A 16922-nucleotide genomic window follows, 5' to 3' on the forward strand; every position below is an offset into this window, starting at 1 on the left:
TGAGTAGATTGGAATTCGTAGTTCGGCAGATTTTAGAGGAATATTTATACGTTTTAAAAATAGACACTTAGAAACTTTTCTGCTGAAAACCACACAATGGATTGCTATGGAAAGAAATACAAGTTACTGGTAAGTATGCTTAGAATTACTTTTCAGGGTCAGCGCTGGTCTAGAAGATGCAGCACTGGGTTCTCTCCTGAGAACAGTTGAGTAAATCGTAATTCGTAGTTCGACTGATTTTAGAGGAATATTTGTACATTTCAAAAATGGACACAGAGAAACTTTTCTGCTGAAAACCACACAATGGATTCCTATGGAAGAAAATACAAGTTACTGGTAAGTACGCTTAGAATTACTTTTCAGGTTCAGTGCTGGGCTAAAAGATGCAGCCCTGGCTTCTCTCCTGATAACAGGTGAGTAAATCGTAATTTGTAGATCGTCTGATTTTAGAGGAATATTTGTACGTTTCAAAAATGGACACTTTGAAATTTTTCTGCTGAAAACCACACAATGGATTCCTACGGAAGAAAATACAAGTTACTGGTAAGCACGCTTAGAATTACTTTTCAGGGTCAGTGCTGGTCTAAAAGATGCAGCACTGGGTTCTCTCCTGAGAACAGGTGAGTAAATCGTAATTCGTAGTTCGGCTGATTTTAGAAGAATATTTGTACGCTTCAAAAATAGACACAGAGAAACTTTTCTGCTGAAAAGAACACAATGGATTCCTATGGAAGAAAATACAAGTTACTGGTAAGTACGCTTAGAATTACTTTTCAGGGTCAGTGCTGGGCTAAAAGATGCAGCCCTGGGCTCTCTCCTGATAACAGGTGAGTAAATTGGAATTTGTAGTTTGGCTGATTTTAGAGGAATATTTGTACGTTTCAAAAATGGACACTTAGAAACTTTTCTACTGAAAACCACACAATGGATTCCTATGGAAAGAAATACAAGTTACTGGTAAGTACGCTTAGAATTACTTTTCGGGGTCAGTGCTGGTCTAAAAGATACAGCCCTGGGTTCTTTCCTGAGAACAGGTGAGTAAATCGTAATTCGTAGTTCGGCTGATTTTAGAGGAATATTTGTACGTTTCAAAAATGGACACTGAAACTTTTCTGCTGAAAACCACACAATGGATTCCTATGGAAGAAAATACAAGTTACTGGTAAATACGCTTAGAATTACTTTTCAGGGTCAGTGCTGGGCTAAAAGATGCAGCCCAGGGCTGTCTCCTGATAACAGGTGAGTAGATTGGAATTCGTAGTTCGGCAGATTCTAGAGGAATATTTGTACGTTTCAAAAATAGACACTTAGAAACTTTTCTGCTGAAAACCACACAATGGATTGCTAAGGAAGAAAATACAAGTTATTGGTAAGTACGCTTAGAATTACTTTTCAGGTTCAGTGCTGGGCTAAAAGATGCAGCCCTGGCTTCTCTCCTGATAACAGGTGAGTAAATCGTAATTTGTAGATCGTCTGATTTTAGAGGAATATCTGTATGTTTCAAAAATGGACACTTAGAAACTTTTCTGCTGAAAACCACACAATGGACTCCTATGGAAGGAAATACATGTTACTGGTAAGTACGCTTAGAATTACTTTTCACGGTCAGTGCTGGTCTAAAAGATGCAGCCCTGGGTTCTTTCCTGATAACAGGTGAGTAAATCATAATTCGTAGTTCGGCTGATTTTAGAGGAATATTTGTACGTTTCAAAAATGGACACAGAGAAACTTTTCTGCTGAAAACCACACAATGGATTCCTATGGAAGAAAATACAAGTTACTGGTAAGTACGCTTAGAATTACTTTTCAGAGTCAGTGCTGGGCTAAAAGATGCATCCCTGTCTTCTCTCCTGATAACAGGTGAGTAAATCGTAATTCGTAGTTCGGCTGATTTTAAAGGAATATTTGTACGTTTCAAAAATGGACACTTTGAAACGTTTCTGCTGAAAACCACATAATGGATTCCTATGGAAAGAAATACAAGTTACTGGTAAGAATGCTTAGAATTACTTTTCAGGGTCAGTGCTGGTCTAAAAGATGCAGCACTGGGTTCTCTCCTGAGAACAGGTGAGTAAATCGTAATTCATAGTTCGGCTGATTTTATAGGAATATTTGTACATTTCAAAAATGGACACAGATAATCTTTTCTGCTGAAAACCACACAATAGATTCCTATGGAAGAAAATACAAGTTATTGGTAAGTCCGCTTAGAATTACTTTTCAGGGTCAGCGCTGAGCTAAAAGATGCAGCCCTGGGCTCTCTCCTGATAACAGGTGAATACATTGGAATTCGTAGTTCGGCTGATTTTAGAGGAATATTTGTACGTTTCAAAAATGTACACTTAGAAACATTTCTGCTGAAAGCCACACAATGGATTCCTGCGGAAGGAAATACATGTTACTGGTAAGTACGCTTAGAAGTACTTTTCAGGGTCAGTGCTGGTCTAAAAGATGCAGCCCTGGGTTCTTTCCTGATAACAGGTGAGTAAATCGTAATTCGTAGTTCGGCTGATTTTAGAGGAATATTTGTACGTTTCAAAAATGGACACTTTGAAATTTTTCAGATGAAAACCACACAATGGATTCCTATGGAAGAAAATACAAGTTACTGGTAAGCACGCTTAGAATTACTTTTCAGGGTCAGTGCTGGTCTAAAAGATGCAGCACTGGGTTCTCTCCTGAGAACAGGTGAGTAAATCGTAATTCGTAGTTCGGCTGATTTTAGAAGAATATTTGTACGCTTCAAAAATGGACACAGAGAAACTTTTCTGCTGAAAAGCACACAATGGATTCCTATGGAAGAAAATACAAGTTACTGGTAAGTACGCTTAGAATTACTTTTCAGGGTCAGTGCTGGGCTAAAAGATGCAGCCCTGGGCTCTCTCCTGATAACAGGTGAGTAAATTGGAATTTGTAGTTTGGCTGATTTTAGAGGAATATTTGTACGTTTCAAAAATGGACACTTTGAAACTTTTCTACTGAAAACCACACAATGGATTCCTATGGAAAGAAATACAAGTTACTGGTAAGTACGCTTAGAATTACTTTTCGGGGTCAGTGCTGGTCTAAAAGATGCAGCCCTGGGTTCTTTCCTGAGAACAGGTGAGTAAATCATAATTCGTAGTTCGGCCGATTTTAGAGGAATATTTGTACGTTTCAAAAATGGACACTTTGAAACTTTTCTGCTGAAAACCGCACAATGGATTCCTATGGAAGAAAATACAAGTTACTGGTAAGTACGCTTAGAATTACTTTTCAGAGTCAGTGCTGGGCTAAAAGATGCAGCCCTGGCTTCTCTCCTGATAACAGGTGAGTAAATCGTAATTTGTAGATCGTCTGATTTTAGAAGAATATTTGTATGTTTCAAAAATGGACACTTAGAAACTTTTCTGCTGAAAACCACACAATGGATTCCTACGGAAGGAAATACATGTTACTGGTAAGTACGCTTAGAATTACTTTTCACGGTCAGTGCTGGTCTAAAAGATGCAGCCCTGGGTTCTTTCCTGATAACAGGTGAGTAAATCGTAATTTGTAGTTCGGCTGATTTTAGAGGAATATTTGTACGTTTCAAAAATGGACACTTTGAAATTTTTCTGCTGAAAACCACACAATGGATTCCTATCGAAGAAAATACAAGTTACTGGTAAGCACGCTTAGAATTACATTTCAGGGTCAGTGCTGGTCTAAAAGATGGAGCACTGGTTTTTCTCCTGAGAACAGGTGAGTAAATCGTAACTCGTAGTTCGGCTGATTTTAGAGGAATATTTGTACGTTTCAAAAATGGACACAGAGAAACTTTTCTGCTGAAAACCACACAATGGATTCCTATGGAAGAAAGTACAAGTTACTTGTAAGTACGCTTAGAATTACTTTTCAGGGTCAGTGCTGGGCTAAAAGATGCATCCCTGTCTTCTCTCCTGATAACAGGTGAGTAAATCGTAATTCGTAGTTCGGCTGATTTTAAAGGAATATTTGTACGTTTCAAAAATGGACACTTTGAAACGTTTCTGCTGAAAACCACATAATGGATTCCTATGGAAAGAAATACAAGTTACTGGTAAGAACGCTTAGAATTACTTTTCAGGGTCAGTGCTGGTCTAAAAGATGCAGCACTGGGTTCTCTCCTGAGAACAGGTGAGTAAATCGTAATTCATAGTTCGGCTGATTTTATAGGAATATTTGTACATTTCAAAAATGGACACAGAGAATCTTTTCTGCTGAAAACCACACAATAGATTCCTATGGAAGTAAATACAAGTTATTGGTAAGTCCGCTTAGAATTACTTTTCAGGGTCAGCGCTGGGCTAAAAGATGCAGCCCTGGGCTCTCTCCTGATAACAGGTGAATAAATTGGAATTCGTAGTTCGGCTGATTTTAGAGGAATATTTGTACGTTTCAAAAATGTACACTTAGAAACATTTCTGCTGAAAGCCACACAATGGATTCCTGTGGAAGGAAATACATGTTACTAGTAAGTACGCTTAGAAGTACTTTTCAGGGTCAGTGCTGGTCTAAAAGATGCAGCCCTGGGTTCTTTCCTGAGAACAGGTGAGTAAATCTTAATTCGTAGTTCGGCTGATTTTAGACGAATATTTGTAAGTTTCAAAAATGGACACTTTGAAACTTTTCTGATGAAAACCACACAATGGATTCCTATGGAAGAAAATACAAGTTACTGGTAAGTACGCTTAGAATTACTTTTCAGGGTCAGTGCTGGTCTAAAAGATGCAGCACTGGTTCTCTCCTGAGAACAGGTGAGTAAATCGTAATTCGTAGTTCGGCTGATTTTAGAGGAATATTTGTACTTTTCAAAAATGGACACAGAGAAACTTTTCTGCTGAAAACCACACAATGAATTCCTATGGAAGAAAATACAAGTTACTGGTAAGTACGCTTAGAATTACTTTTCAGGGTCAGTGCTGGGCTAAAAGATGCAGCCCTGGGCTCTCTCCTGATAACAGGTGAGTAAATTGGAATTTGTAGTTTGGCTGATTTTAGAGGAATATTTGTATGTTTCAAAAATGGACACTTAGAAACTTTTCTACTGAAAACCACACAATGGATTCCTATGGAAAGAAATACAAGTTACTGGTAAGTACGCTTAGAATTACTTTTCGGGGTCAGTGCTGGTCTAAAAGATGCAGCCCTGGGTTCTTTCCTGAGAACAGGTGAGTAAATCATAATTCGTAGTTCGGCCGATTTTAGAGGAATATTTGTACGTTTCAAAAATGGACACTTTGAAACTTTTCTGCTGAAAACCACACAATGGATTCCTATGGAAAGAAATACAAGTTACTGGTAAGTATGCTTAGAATTACTTTTCAGGGTCAGTGCTGGTCTAAAAGATGCAACACTGGGTTCTCTCCTGAGAACAGTTGAGTAAATCGTAATTCGTAGTTCGGCTGATTTTAGAGGAATATTTGTACATTTCAAAAACTGGACACAGAGAAACTTTTCTGCTGAAAACCACACAATGGATTCCTATGGAAAGAAATACAAGTTACTGGTAAGTATGCTTAGAATTACTTTTCAGGGTCAGTGCTGGTCTAAAAGATGCAGCACTGGGTTGTCTCCTGAGAACAGTTGAGTAAATCGTAATTCGTAGTTCGATTGATTTTAGAGGAATATTTGTACGCTTAGAATTACTTTTCAGGGTCAGTGCTGGTCTAAAAGATGCAGCCCTGGGTTCTTTCCTGAGAACAGGTGAGTAAATCGTAATTCGTAGTTCGGCTGAATTTAGAGGAATATTTGTACGTTTCAAAAACTGGACACTGAAACTTTTCTGCTGAAAACCACACAATGGATTCCTATGGAAGAAAATACAAGTTACTTGTAAGTACGCTTAGAATTACTTTTCAGGGTCAGTGCTGGTATAAAAGATGCAGCACTGGGTTCTCTCCTGAGAACAGGTGAGTAAATCGTAATTCGTAGTTCGGCTGATTTTAGAGGAATATTTGTACTTTTCAAAAATGGACACAGAGAAACTTTTCTGCTGAAAACCACACAATGGATTCCTATGGAAGAAAATACAAGTTACTGGTAAGTACGCTTAGAATTACTTTTCAGGGTCAGTGCTGGGCTAAAAGATGCAGCCCAGGGCTGTCTCCTGATAACAGGTGAGTATATTGGAATTCGTAGTTCGGCTGATTTTAAAGGAATATTTGTACGTTTCAAAAATGGACACTTTGAAACTTTTCTGCTGAAAACCACACAATGGATTCCTATGGAAAGAAATACAAGTTACTGGTAAGAATGCTTAGAATTACTTTTCAGGGTCAGTGCTGGTCTAAAAGATGCAGCACTGGTTTTTCTCCTGAGAACAGGTGAGTAAATCGTAACTCGTAGTTCGGCTGATTTTAGAGGAATATTTGTACGTTTCAAAAATGGACACTTTGAAACTTTTCTGCTGAAAACCACACAATGGATTCCTATGGAAGAAAGTACAAGTTACTTGTAAGTACGCTTAGAATTACTTTTCAGGGTCAGTGCTGGGCTAAAAGATGCATCCCTGGCTTCTCTCCTGATAACAGGTGAGTAAATCGTAATTCGTAGTTCGGCTGATTTTAAAGGAATATTTGTACGTTTCAAAAATGGACACTTTGAAACTTTTCTGCTGAAAACCACACAATGGATTCCTATGGAAAGAAATACAAGTTACTGGTAAGTATGCTTAGAATTACTTTTCAGGGTCAGTGCTGGTCTAAAAGATGCAGCACTGGGTTCTCTTCTGAGAACAGTTGAGTAAATCGTAATTCGTAGTTCGGCTGATTTTAGAGGAATATTTGTACATTTCAAAAACTGGACACAGAGAAACTTTTCTGCTGAAAACCACACAATGGATTCCTATGGAAAGAAATACAAGTTACTGGTAAGTATGCTTAGAATTACTTTTCAGGCTCAGTGCTGGTCTAAAAGATGCAGCACTGGGTTGTCTCCTGAGAACAGTTGAGTAAATCGTAATTCGTAGTTCGATTGATTTTAGAGGAATATTTGTACGCTTAGAATTACTTTTCAGGGTCAGTGCTGGGCTAAAAGATGCAGCCCTGGGCTGTCTCTTGATAACAGGTGAGTAAATTGGAATTCGTAGTTCGGCTGATTATAGAGAAATATTTGTACGTTTCAAAAATAGACACTTAGAAACTTTTCTGTTGAAAACCACACAATGGATTCCTATGGAAAGAAATACAAGTTACTGGTAAGTATGCTTAGAATTACTTTTCAAGGTCAGTGCTCGTCTAAAAGATGCAGCACTGGGTTGTCTCCTGAGAACAGTTGAGTAAATCGTAATTCGTAGTTCGACTGATTTTAGAGGAAAATTTGTACAGTTCAAAAATGGACACAGAGAATCTTTTCTGCTGAAAACCACACAATGGATTCCTATTGAAGAAAATAAAAGTTACTGGTAAGTACGCATAAAATTACTTTTCAGGGTCAGTGCTGGGCTAAAAGATGCAGCCCAGGGCTGTCTCCTGATAACAGGTGAGTAAATCGTAATTCGTAGTTCGACTGATTTTAGAGGAATATTTGTACATTTCAAAAATGGACACAGAGAAATTTTTCTGCTGAAAACCACACAATGGATTCCTATGGAAGAAAATACAAGTTACTGGTAAGCACGCTTAGAATTACTTTTCAGGGTCAGTGCTGGTCTAAAAGATGCAGCACTGGGTTCTCTCCTGAGAACAGGTGAGTAAATCGTAATTCGTAGTTCGGCTGATTTTAGAAGAATATTTGTACGCTTCAAAAATAGACACAGAGAAACTTTTCTGCTGAAAAGAACACAATGGATTCCTATGGAAGAAAATACAAGTTACTGGTAAGTACGCTTAGAATTACTTTTCAGGGTCAGTGCTGGGCTAAAAGATGCAGCCCTGGGCTCTCTCCTGATAACAGGTGAGTAAATTGGAATTTGTAGTTTGGCTGATTTTAGAGGAATATTTGTACGTTTCAAAAATGGACACTTAGAAACTTTTCTACTGAAAACCACACAATGGATTCCTATGGAAAGAAATACAAGTTACTGGTAAGTACGCTTAGAATTACTTTTCGGGGTCAGTGCTGGTCTAAAAGATGCAGCCCTGGGTTCTTTCCTGAGAACAGGTGAGTAAATCATAATTCGTAGTTCGGCTGATTTTAGAGGAATATTTGTACGTTTCAAAAATGGACACTTTGAAACTTTTCTGCTGAAAACCACACAATGGATTCCTATGGAAGAAAATACAAGTTACTGGTAAGTACGCTGAGAATTACTTTTCAGAGTCAGTGCTGGGCTAAAAGATGCAGCCCTGGCTTCTCTCCTGATAACAGGTGAGTAAATCGTAATTTGTAGATCGTCTGATTTTAGAAGAATATTTGTATGTTTAAAAAATGGACACTTAGAAACTTTTCTGCTGAAAACCACACAATGGATTCCTATGGAAAGAAATACAAGTTACTGGTAAGAATGCTTAGAATTACTTTTCAGGGTCAGTGCTGGTCTAAAAGATGCAGCACTGTTTTTTCTCCTGAGAACAGGTGAGTAAATCGTAACTCGTAGTTCGGCTGATTTTAGAGGAATATTTGTACGTTTCAAAAATGGACACAGAGAAACTTTTCTGCTGAAAACCACACAATGGATTCCTATGGAAAAAAGTACAAGTTACTTGTAAGTACGCTTAGAATTACTTTTCAGGGTCAGTGCTGGGCTAAAAGATGCATCCCTGGCTTCTCTCCTGATAACAGGTGAGTAAATCGTAATTCGTAGTTCGGCTGATTTTAGAGGAATATTTGTACATTTCAAAAACTGGACACAGAGAAACTTTTCTGCTGAAAACCACACAATGGATTCCTATGGAAAGAAATACAAGTTACTGGTAAGTATGCTTAGAATTACTTTTCAGGGTCAGTGCTGGTCTAAAAGATGCAGCACTGGGTTGTCTCCTGAGAACAGTTGAGTAAATCGTAATTCGTAGTTCGATTGATTTTAGAGGAATATTTGTACGCTTAGAATTACTTTTCAGGGTCAGTGCTGGGCTAAAAGATGCAGCCCTGGGCTGTCTCTTGATAACAGGTGAGTAAATTGGAATTCGTAGTTCGGCTGATTATAGAGGAATATTTGTACGTTTCAAAAATAGACACTTAGAAACTTTTCTGTTGAAAACCACACAATGGATTCCTAAGGAAAGAAATACAAGTTACTGGTAAGTATGCTTAGAATTACTTTTCAGGGTCAGTGCTCGTCTAAAAGATGCAGCACTGGGTTGTCTCCTGAGAACAGTTGAGTAAATCGTAATTCGTAGTTCGACTGATTTTAGAGGAAAATTTGTACAGTTCAAAAATGGACACAGAGAATCTTTTCTGCTGAAAACCACACAATGGATTCCTATTGAAGAAAATAAAAGTTACTGGTAAGTACGCATAAAATTACTTTTCAGGGTCAGTGCTGGGCTAAAAGATGCAGCCCAGGGCTGTCTCCTGATAACAGGTGAGTAGATTGGAATTCGTAGTTCGGCAGATTTTAGAGGAATATTTATACGTTTTAAAAATAGACACTTAGAAACTTTTCTGCTGAAAACCACACAATGGATTGCTATGGAAAGAAATACAACTTACTGGTAAGTATGCTTAGAATTACTTTTCAGGGTCAGCGCTGGTCTAGAAGATGCAGCACTGGGTTCTCTCCTGAGAACAGTTGAGTAAATCGTAATTCGTAGTTCGACTGATTTTAGAGGAATATTTGTACATTTCAAAAATGGACACAGAGAAACTTTTCTGCTGAAAACCACACAATGGATTCCTATGGAAGAAAATACAAGTTACTGGTAAGTACGCTTAGAATTACTTTTCAGGTTCAGTGCTGGGCTAAAAGATGCAGCCCTGGCTTCTCTCCTGATAACAGGTGAGTAAATCGTAATTTGTAGATCGTCTGATTTTAGAGGAATATTTGTACGTTTCAAAAATGGACACTTTGAAATTTTTCTGCTGAAAACCACACAATGGATTCCTATGGAAAGAAATACAAGTTACTGGTAAGTATGCTTAGAATTACTTTTCAGGGTCAGTGCTGGGCTAAAAGATGCATCCCTGGGTTCTCTCCTGAGAAAAGGTGAGTAAATCATAATTCGTAGTTCGGCTGATTTTAGAGGAATATTTGTACGATTCAAAAATGGACACTGAAACTTTTCTGCTGAAAACCACACAATGGATTCCTAAGGAAAGAAATACAAGATACTGGTAAGTACGCTTAGAATTACTTTTCAGGGTCAGTGCTGGGCTAAAAGATGCAGCCCTGGGTTCTCTCCTGAGAACAGGTGAGTAAATCGTAATTCGTAGTTCGGCTGATTTTAGAAGAATATTTGTACGCTTCAAAAATAGACACAGAGAAACTTTTCTGCTGAAAAGAACACAATGGATTCCTATGGAAGAAAATACAAGTTACTGGTAAGTACGCTTAGAATTACTTTTCAGGGTCAGTGCTGGGCTAAAAGATGCAGCCCTGGGCTCTCTCCTGATAACAGGTGAGTAAATTGGAATTTGTAGTTTGGCTGATTTTAGAGGAATATTTGTACGTTTCAAAAATGGACACTTAGAAACTTTTCTACTGAAAACCACACAATGGATTCCTATGGAAAGAAATACAAGTTACTGGTAAGTACGCTTAGAATTACTTTTCGGGGTCAGTGCTGGTCTAAAAGATGCAGCCCTGGGTTCTTTCCTGAGAACAGGTGAGTAAATCATAATTCGTAGTTCGGCTGATTTTAGAGGAATATTTGTACGTTTCAAAAATGGACACTTTGAAACTTTTCTGCTGAAAACCACACAATGGATTCCTATGGAAGAAAATACAAGTTACTGGTAAGTACGCTGAGAATTACTTTTCAGAGTCAGTGCTGGGCTAAAAGATGCAGCCCTGGCTTCTCTCCTGATAACAGGTGAGTAAATCGTAATTTGTAGATCGTCTGATTTTAGAAGAATATTTGTATGTTTAAAAAATGGACACTTAGAAACTTTTCTGCTGAAAACCACACAATGGATTCCTATGGAAAGAAATACAAGTTACTGGTAAGAATGCTTAGAATTACTTTTCAGGGTCAGTGCTGGTCTAAAAGATGCAGCACTGTTTTTTCTCCTGAGAACAGGTGAGTAAATCGTAACTCGTAGTTCGGCTGATTTTAGAGGAATATTTGTACGTTTCAAAAATGGACACAGAGAAACTTTTCTGCTGAAAACCACACAATGGATTCCTATGGAAAAAAGTACAAGTTACTTGTAAGTACGCTTAGAATTACTTTTCAGGGTCAGTGCTGGGCTAAAAGATGCATCCCTGGCTTCTCTCCTGATAACAGGTGAGTAAATCGTAATTCGTAGTTCGGCTGATTTTAGAGGAATATTTGTACATTTCAAAAACTGGACACAGAGAAACTTTTCTGCTGAAAACCACACAATGGATTCCTATGGAAAGAAATACAAGTTACTGGTAAGTATGCTTAGAATTACTTTTCAGGGTCAGTGCTGGTCTAAAAGATGCAGCACTGGGTTGTCTCCTGAGAACAGTTGAGTAAATCGTAATTCGTAGTTCGATTGATTTTAGAGGAATATTTGTACGCTTAGAATTACTTTTCAGGGTCAGTGCTGGGCTAAAAGATGCAGCCCTGGGCTGTCTCTTGATAACAGGTGAGTAAATTGGAATTCGTAGTTCGGCTGATTATAGAGGAATATTTGTACGTTTCAAAAATAGACACTTAGAAACTTTTCTGTTGAAAACCACACAATGGATTCCTAAGGAAAGAAATACAAGTTACTGGTAAGTATGCTTAGAATTACTTTTCAGGGTCAGTGCTCGTCTAAAAGATGCAGCACTGGGTTGTCTCCTGAGAACAGTTGAGTAAATCGTAATTCGTAGTTCGACTGATTTTAGAGGAAAATTTGTACAGTTCAAAAATGGACACAGAGAATCTTTTCTGCTGAAAACCACACAATGGATTCCTATTGAAGAAAATAAAAGTTACTGGTAAGTACGCATAAAATTACTTTTCAGGGTCAGTGCTGGGCTAAAAGATGCAGCCCAGGGCTGTCTCCTGATAACAGGTGAGTAGATTGGAATTCGTAGTTCGGCAGATTTTAGAGGAATATTTATACGTTTTAAAAATAGACACTTAGAAACTTTTCTGCTGAAAACCACACAATGGATTGCTATGGAAAGAAATACAAGTTACTGGTAAGTATGCTTAGAATTACTTTTCAGGGTCAGCGCTGGTCTAGAAGATGCAGCACTGGGTTCTCTCCTGAGAACAGTTGAGTAAATCGTAATTCGTAGTTCGACTGATTTTAGAGGAATATTTGTACATTTCAAAAATGGACACAGAGAAACTTTTCTGCTGAAAACCACACAATGGATTCCTATGGAAGAAAATACAAGTTACTGGTAAGTACGCTTAGAATTACTTTTCAGGTTCAGTGCTGGGCTAAAAGATGCAGCCCTGGCTTCTCTCCTGATAACAGGTGAGTAAATCGTAATTTGTAGATCGTCTGATTTTAGAGGAATATTTGTACGTTTCAAAAATGGACACTTTGAAATTTTTCTGCTGAAAACCACACAATGGATTCCTACGGAAGAAAATACAAGTTACTGGTAAGCACGCTTAGAATTACTTTTCAGGGTCAGTGCTGGTCTAAAAGATGCAGCACTGGGTTCTCTCCTGAGAACAGGTGAGTAAATCGTAATTCGTAGTTCGGCTGATTTTAGAAGAATATTTGTACGCTTCAAAAATAGACACAGAGAAACTTTTCTGCTGAAAAGAACACAATGGATTCCTATGGAAGAAAATACAAGTTACTGGTAAGTACGCTTAGAATTACTTTTCAGGGTCAGTGCTGGGCTAAAACATGCAGCCCTGGGCTCTCTCCTGATAACAGGTGAGTAAATTGGAATTTGTAGTTTGGCTGATTTTAGAGGAATATTTGTACGTTTCAAAAATGGACACTTAGAAACTTTTCTACTGAAAACCACACAATGGATTCCTATGGAAAGAAATACAAGTTACTGGTAAGTACGCTTAGAATTACTTTTCGGGGTCAGTGCTGGTCTAAAAGATACAGCCCTGGGTTCTTTCCTGAGAACAGGTGAGTAAATCGTAATTCGTAGTTCGGCTGATTTTAGAGGAATATTTGTACGTTTCAAAAATGGACACTGAAACTTTTCTGCTGAAAACCACACAATGGATTCCTATGGAAGAAAATACAAGTTACTGGTAAATACGCTTAGAATTACTTTTCAGGGTCAGTGCTGGGCTAAAAGATGCAGCCCAGGGCTGTCTCCTGATAACAGGTGAGTAGATTGGAATTCGTAGTTCGGCAGATTCTAGAGGAATATTTGTACGTTTCAAAAATAGACACTTAGAAACTTTTCTGCTGAAAACCACACAATGGATTGCTAAGGAAGAAAATACAAGTTATTGGTAAGTACGCTTAGAATTACTTTTCAGGTTTAGTGCTGGGCTAAAAGATGCAGCCCTGGCTTCTCTCCTGATAACAGGTGAGTAAATCGTAATTTGTAGATCGTCTGATTTTAGAGGAATATCTGTATGTTTCAAAAATGGACACTTAGAAACTTTTCTGCTGAAAACCACACAATGGACTCCTATGGAAGGAAATACATGTTACTGGTAAGTACGCTTAGAATTACTTTTCACGGTCAGTGCTGGTCTAAAAGATGCAGCCCTGGGTTCTTTCCTGATAACAGGTGAGTAAATCATAATTCGTAGTTCGGCTGATTTTAGAGGAATATTTGTACGTTTCAAAAATGGACACAGAGAAACTTTTCTGCTGAAAACCACACAATGGATTCCTATGGAAGAAAATACAAGTTACTGGTAAGTACGCTTAGAATTACTTTTCAGAGTCAGTGCTGGGCTAAAAGATGCATCCCTGTCTTCTCTCCTGATAACAGGTGAGTAAATCGTAATTCGTAGTTCGTCTGATTTTAAAGGAATATTTGTACGTTTCAAAAATGGACACTTTGAAACGTTTCTGCTGAAAACCACATAATGGATTCCTATGGAAAGAAATACAAGTTACTGGTAAGAATGCTTAGAATTACTTTTCAGGGTCAGTGCTGGTCTAAAAGATGCAGCACTGGGTTCTCTCCTGAGAACAGGTGAGTAAATCGTAATTCATAGTTCGGCTGATTTTATAGGAATATTTGTACATTTCAAAAATGGACACAGATAATCTTTTCTGCTGAAAACCACACAATAGATTCCTATGGAAGAAAATACAAGTTATTGGTAAGTCCGCTTAGAATTACTTTTCAGGGTCAGCGCTGAGCTAAAAGATGCAGCCCTGGGCTCTCTCCTGATAACAGGTGAATACATTGGAATTCGTAGTTCGGCTGATTTTAGAGGAATATTTGTACGTTTCAAAAATGTACACTTAGAAACATTTCTGCTGAAAGCCACACAATGGATTCCTGCGGAAGGAAATACATGTTACTGGTAAGTACGCTTAGAAGTACTTTTCAGGGTCAGTGCTGGTCTAAAAGATGCAGCCCTGGGTTCTTTCCTGATAACAGGTGAGTAAATCGTAATTCGTAGTTCGGCTGATTTTAGAGGAATATTTGTACGTTTCAAAAATGGACACTTTGAAATTTTTCAGATGAAAACCACACAATGGATTCCTATGGAAGAAAATACAAGTTACTGGTAAGCACGCTTAGAATTACTTTTCAGGGTCAGTGCTGGTCTAAAAGATGCAGCACTGGGTTCTCTCCTGAGAACAGGTGAGTAAATCGTAATTCGTAGTTCGGCTGATTTTAGAAGAATATTTGTACGCTTCAAAAATGGACACAGAGAAACTTTTCTGCTGAAAAGCACACAATGGATTCCTATGGAAGAAAATACAAGTTACTGGTAAGTACGCTTAGAATTACTTTTCAGGGTCAGTGCTGGGCTAAAAGATGCAGCCCTGGGCTCTCTCCTGATAACAGGTGAGTAAATTGGAATTTGTAGTTTGGCTGATTTTAGAGGAATATTTGTACGTTTCAAAAATGGACACTTTGAAACTTTTCTACTGAAAACCACACAATGGATTCCTATGGAAAGAAATACAAGTTACTGGTAAGTACGCTTAGAATTACTTTTCGGGGTCAGTGCTGGTCTAAAAGATGCAGCCCTGGGTTCTTTCCTGAGAACAGGTGAGTAAATCATAATTCGTAGTTCGGCCGATTTTAGAGGAATATTTGTACGTTTCAAAAATGGACACTTTGAAACTTTTCTGCTGAAAACCGCACAATGGATTCCTATGGAAGAAAATACAAGTTACTGGTAAGTACGCTTAGAATTACTTTTCAGAGTCAGTGCTGGGCTAAAAGATGCAGCCCTGGCTTCTCTCCTGATAACAGGTGAGTAAATCGTAATTTGTAGATCGTCTGATTTTAGAAGAATATTTGTATGTTTCAAAAATGGACACTTAGAAACTTTTCTGCTGAAAACCACACAATGGATTCCTACGGAAGGAAATACATGTTACTGGTAAGTACGCTTAGAATTACTTTTCACGGTCAGTGCTGGTCTAAAAGATGCAGCCCTGGGTTCTTTCCTGATAACAGGTGAGTAAATCGTAATTTGTAGTTCGGCTGATTTTAGAGGAATATTTGTACGTTTCAAAAATGGACACTTTGAAATTTTTCTGCTGAAAACCACACAATGGATTCCTATCGAAGAAAATACAAGTTACTGGTAAGCACGCTTAGAATTACATTTCAGGGTCAGTGCTGGTCTAAAAGATGGAGCACTGGTTTTTCTCCTGAGAACAGGTGAGTAAATCGTAACTCGTAGTTCGGCTGATTTTAGAGGAATATTTGTACGTTTCAAAAATGGACACAGAGAAACTTTTCTGCTGAAAACCACACAATGGATTCCTATGGAAGAAAGTACAAGTTACTTGTAAGTACGCTTAGAATTACTTTTCAGGGTCAGTGCTGGGCTAAAAGATGCATCCCTGTCTTCTCTCCTGATAACAGGTGAGTAAATCGTAATTCGTAGTTCGGCTGATTTTAAAGGAATATTTGTACGTTTCAAAAATGGACACTTTGAAACGTTTCTGCTGAAAACCACATAATGGATTCCTATGGAAAGAAATACAAGTTACTGGTAAGAACGCTTAGAATTACTTTTCAGGGTCAGTGCTGGTCTAAAAGATGCAGCACTGGGTTCTCTCCTGAGAACAGGTGAGTAAATCGTAATTCATAGTTCGGCTGATTTTATAGGAATATTTGTACATTTCAAAAATGGACACAGAGAATCTTTTCTGCTGAAAACCACACAATAGATTCCTATGGAAGTAAATACAAGTTATTGGTAAGTCCGCTTAGAATTACTTTTCAGGGTCAGCGCTGGGCTAAAAGATGCAGCCCTGGGCTCTCTCCTGATAACAGGTGAATAAATTGGAATTCGTAGTTCGGCTGATTTTAGAGGAATATTTGTACGTTTCAAAAATGTACACTTAGAAACATTTCTGCTGAAAGCCACACAATGGATTCCTGTGGAAGGAAATACATGTTACTAGTAAGTACGCTTAGAAGTACTTTTCAGGGTCAGTGCTGGTCTAAAAGATGCAGCCCTGGGTTCTTTCCTGAGAACAGGTGAGTAAATCTTAATTCGTAGTTCGGCTGATTTTAGACGAATATTTGTAAGTTTCAAAAATGGACACTTTGAAACTTTTCTGATGAAAACCACACAATGGATTCCTATGGAAGAAAATACAAGTTACTGGTAAGTACGCTTAGAATTACTTTTCAGGGTCAGTGCTGGTCTAAAAGATGCAGCACTGGGTTCTCTCCTGAGAACAGGTGAGTAAATCGTAATTCGTAGTTCGGCTGATTTTAGAGGAATATTTGTACTTTTCAAAAATGGACACAGAGAAACTTTTCTGCTGAAAACCAC

This window comes from Triturus cristatus, chromosome 1_1, assembly GCF_964204655.1.
Source record: "Triturus cristatus chromosome 1_1, aTriCri1.1, whole genome shotgun sequence".
NCBI lineage: Eukaryota > Metazoa > Chordata > Amphibia > Caudata > Salamandridae > Triturus > Triturus cristatus.